The 4,701-nt window shown below is 41.0% G+C and overlaps 1 long non-coding RNA gene across 1 annotated transcript; it reads left to right on the top strand.

Moving 5' to 3' along the window:
* Positions 1-1,007: 1,007 nt before the first annotated feature.
* On the top strand, positions 1,008-3,468 carry LOC109210446. The gene is made up of 2 exons (XR_002065560.1): positions 1,008-2,101; positions 2,242-3,468. It is a non-coding gene; the product is annotated as an uncharacterized LOC109210446 (long non-coding RNA).
* The last annotated feature ends 1,233 nt before the right edge of the window (positions 3,469-4,701 follow it).

Raw genomic sequence — 4,701 nt, forward strand, 5'->3', positions numbered from 1 at the left:
TAACTGTTCGCAACAAATTTTCGTAATACGAAAAATAAACTGCAACAAAAATAATATGAAGAAAAAAGTAATTTTATTGATAAATATTCGTGAGTACAATTTTATGTATCCCTTGATTCTCCTCTCTAAAATTCTCCGTGATTCGAGGGCTGAAGCGGCGTATTTCTCGAATGTAGGATGATGCAGACCTCCTTGTGATGTATTTAATCGCCAAGAACGTCGAGCAGCACTTTGTTGTTACGGGTTGATCTCCGGGAAGAACTCCGTTGATCACTCCTTTGTTGAAGAAGTAAGCACTTGATGATTGATCTCTCTGTTTGTGGATGCCTTCACCAATTGCGGAGTGTTCTTCTCCAACTCTGAATGTCCCTTGAGAGTTATGTAACCCCTCTATTTATAGTTGTAGAGGATGGACAGTCAAGCTACATAAGAACTCTCTTGCTTGAATTTTGATTGGTCCGTGTCATTTTAGCCACTTGGCGACTTGTGGTTGGTTCTTGCTTTTTGACTTGGATTGCCACATCATTTAACACGTGGCGTCACCTTATTCGCCTGGAGTTTGACTTGATATGCCATGTCACATGGCATAAGTCTGGGCCTAAGATGAAATGGACCTTAGGCTTGAAAATAATAAAATGGACTAATTAATTTGTAAAGCCCAAATAAATTATTCAACCCAATTGAATTAATCCAAATTTTGTATGGACTAGACCCAATAAAATTTTATATGTCTACAGATGCCCCCTACTTCAAGTTTTGTCGTGACGTGACTTGTTCAACTGTAAAGACAAGGCTTGAAGTACCCGTAGAGCAGTTGACTCAATTTCTCACACAAATCAAGTTGCACGTATCATATAAATACTTGGCCTTTAGGTTGCGGACCGTAATAATTCTTTAATTATAATTGATATTTTGCGCAACTTTCCAACAACCAACGTAGTATTGCCAACAATCTAGCTACAAGCCCATTTTAAGCAATCTAATCATCCCCCTATAAAAGCAGCTCAAGTTGTGATAATTTAAGCAAGCCTTTTCAACGTCTCAAGAGGGTGCGAAACATGGGTCATGCCTTTAACAATTGACGTCAACTCTCCTTTGGTGAAAGCATAATCATATCAGCAGTAGCAAAGAATTAGTATTGCCTTGGATTTACTTCTACCTGATATCAAATTCTATTTATGCTATCTAATTTCCTTTCTTTCGCAGATTCTGCCCAAGCTTCATATATTGGGTGCTAGCTTCTCTTACACGGTGGATAGCTCTTTGCTGCAGCGGCGTTGTCATACTCAACTCCCAGGCCTTGTCCAGTTTCTGCTACACATAGATGAATCTGACGAGCCATGAGTGAAGGCATGACGAACCACGAATTAGGTGACTTTGAAGATTATGGAAACATTCCAAAATACCAGCGTTGATGCTTCATGATGTTGTGGATTCTATGTTCCACTGAATTCTTTTCAAGCACGATAAAAATATACCAACGCAGGGAAATCGATATGCCATCGACACCGAAACTTGCTGTTGAAATCGAGAGCTTCGTGCAACTGGCACCGATCCCTGTAGAACTAAGAAGCTTCGTGCAATTGGCACCGATCCTGTAGAATCAAGACGCTTCGTGCAATTGGCACCGATCAATCATTTGGGATCAGCAGCTTCGTATCACTGGCATCGTGTCTGTAAAAGCAGAAACGTCGTGCTATGGCACCGATATCCATTAATCGAGCTGATCGTCGTGCTACTTGAACTGTATCTGCAAAAGCGTCATCTTGTTGGCACCGAGGGCTCCAAAATCTTTTCTTATTTTGCAGGTTTTCAAGAGAGTACAAAAGCAACTTGGTACATCCCTTCTTGCAGCTTGACGGGAGACATATAGAGTATTCCTAAGCGAGCTTGATCGACGAGCCATATCCCCACTTTGCAACATGCGAGCGAGAACATGGTACATCTCCGCCTTGTGACTTGGTGAGAAACAGGATTGGAGCTCGAGCGACCATATTTCATCCTTGGCGAGTGAGTGCGACATGTACCATATCACATTGCTGCAGGCTAGCGAGGGAGACAACTGGAGTAGGCTTTTCCAACTTCGGCGAGCAAACACTTGGTGCGTCTTTGCTATTTTGACTTTATAGCCTTTCATGCTCGCATTGAAAAAATCATATCTCGAACTGGGAATGTCCAAACTGCAATCCTCTTGGTTCTGCAGAATCAAAACTTACACATAGTGACATATCAAAAATTCAGGGCCAGATTCCATCAGGACAAGTCGGAATGAACTTTTGAAGGCGGTACACCAGTCTGTCATTTCGGCTTCACAGCACTGCATGCTATCATTGGAACGCACATATCTCAAGCTAGGAGCGTCCGAATCACGAGCCGTCTGTGCCATTGGAAAGAAGACTCATAGATGATGAAATCGTGAAGATATCATAGAAGAATTCCTAGCAGATTGTCCGCAACAACTTTCTGAACTTGACCCATCTGTCCACGAAATTACTTTTCAGCTTTGCGCACTATAGTGGAAAAATTCATATCTCGAGCTACAAGTGTCGGAATTACAATCCGTTTGCATCGTTAGAAAGAAAACTCGGAGACCTGAAGGATCTATAACTTTCATGGCATAACTCCTTTCGGGTATCAACAGAAAATTCGCGGCGTCGACTTAACTGCAGTGAACTTTCAGATTTGCGTACCTTCAGCGAAAATAATTGTATCTTGAGCTAGGAGTATCGGAATTACAATCCGTTTGTTCCGTTGGAGAGAAAACTCCTAGAGCTGCAACACATAAAAATTCCATCCCGGAACTCTTCTCGGGCTAAAAACAGAAAAATATTGGAAGTCCCACTGACCGCAGGGAACTTTCACGTTTGCGTGCTTTTGGCCAGAAAAACTGCATCTTGAACTAGGAGCGTCGAAATCACCAACAGTTTGATCCTATGAAATTCGGACGTCGAGAACTATAATCTTGTTGAATATGAAGCTCCATTCGCTCTTAGTTAGCCTAACAAATATTTTTGAAGTTGATTCTACAGCCTTGTAATGGATTCGGCTATCATCATGAATCTTATCTCTTTGTTTATTTCTTTTGCAGACTTGCGAAGAAGTTCAACGAGTCCAGATATCAGTCTGAGATGTCACACAAGATGCAGAGTCACCTCTTCACCAATTGTTGCACTTGATTTGTTGACGGTCTTGAAGTTTATCAATGGCGGCTCCCGTGGTGATTAAAGGTTTTTCAAAAGAGATGACTTCTTATATACGAGGCATTGAGGATAGTGTATTAAAATGTGGAGACGTCATATGGACTTGGAAGAAGCATTCAAGACGAGTCGGCCATAAAACCTAGTTTACGATCATTTTCATGACTTAGGCTTTTGTATAGGAAAACGTCTAATTCCTTTTGTCTCCACTTTTTTTGATGTATCAACTTTTGTACTATTGAAGCAATAAAACATCTTTTATACTTCAAAGCAAATCGTCTCTTTTCCTCATAGATATGTGCCACTACACTTGGAAGAATTAATGTAATGCTCCGATGACGCCAAACTTTTATTTTTTTTAAACTCATGTGACTGAACTTAGAATGAAACTCTAAGCTTCCTACATACCTCGATGAAGAGGATCAAGTCATAACGTAGTTCAGAGGGATGAGTTTTTTTTTTTTTTTGGTCTTGACTTTTGCCTAGGCCGCCTCTTTCGAGGTTTTCAACCTAGCAGACTCCCATTTTGTTTTTTTTGGGGCCGTACACAGTTTAGACTCATGCAGGCCAGGAGTGTAGCAACGTGCAGTTTAAGCTCATGCATCAAGGAGCGTCATGACTTGCAGTTTAGGCTCGTACGTCGAGGAGCGTAGGTGACTTTCATGGGAAGTACTGCTTCAAAAATTTTCCGTTGATCGGACCAACTCTGAGACCATCCTTATCGACAATTTTGTATGCGCCACTTGAATATGCTTCCTTCACAACATATGGCCCATCCCATTTTGAGGTAAACTTGTCGCCTATGCGTTTGTTGAGGATTATGGGTCGTCGAACAGCTAGGACTAAGTCTCCCACTTGGAATGATCGTGGCCGCACTTTCTGTTGAAGGCTTTAGCTAGTCGAGCTTGATAGCACTCCAATTTTTGTTGCGCTTCCAATCTTTTCTCATCCAATNAGTGTAATAATTCCCCCTTGGTTTTTCTTTGTGCCGCGGTTCTTTTCCAAGGGTTTTATTTGAACCGGGTGTAGTTAGTTTTTTTTTGGGAGTAGGAGCCATTGTGTTGTGTTTTGAATTGAAGCAATATCTCTTGACTTTGTTATGCCTTGAGAATAGTGAGTACTTTGGTTGTGACGCTTAGGCTCAGTTTTTGACTCTTGTATAAGTACCTTAAATTGTATGATTTTAAATTTGCTTAACTGCTTTGACTAGAGTGTCTTGATGAATCCAATCCTGAGTGAGTTATGTGCCATGTGTGTGTGAGGCTTGGGTGTTATTCTGTGCATTGCATTTGATGCCTAGAACTTGCCCCGTGTGTTTGCAAAGCGAAATAGTAGTTTTGTTCAGTCTAGGAAGTGATATAGGCATTTCTTTGTTGAGCCAGATAAGTATATTTTACCCGCCTAATTGTTATGTATCGTAGTTAACCCATTTGAGCCTCTAATCCTATTTATTTGGCAACCACATTACAAGTCTTACCCAATTGTTTGAATGGACTATCTATTT

The sequence above is a fragment of the Nicotiana attenuata genome, unplaced genomic scaffold (assembly GCF_001879085.1).
Source record: "Nicotiana attenuata strain UT unplaced genomic scaffold, NIATTr2, whole genome shotgun sequence".
NCBI lineage: Eukaryota > Viridiplantae > Streptophyta > Magnoliopsida > Solanales > Solanaceae > Nicotiana > Nicotiana attenuata.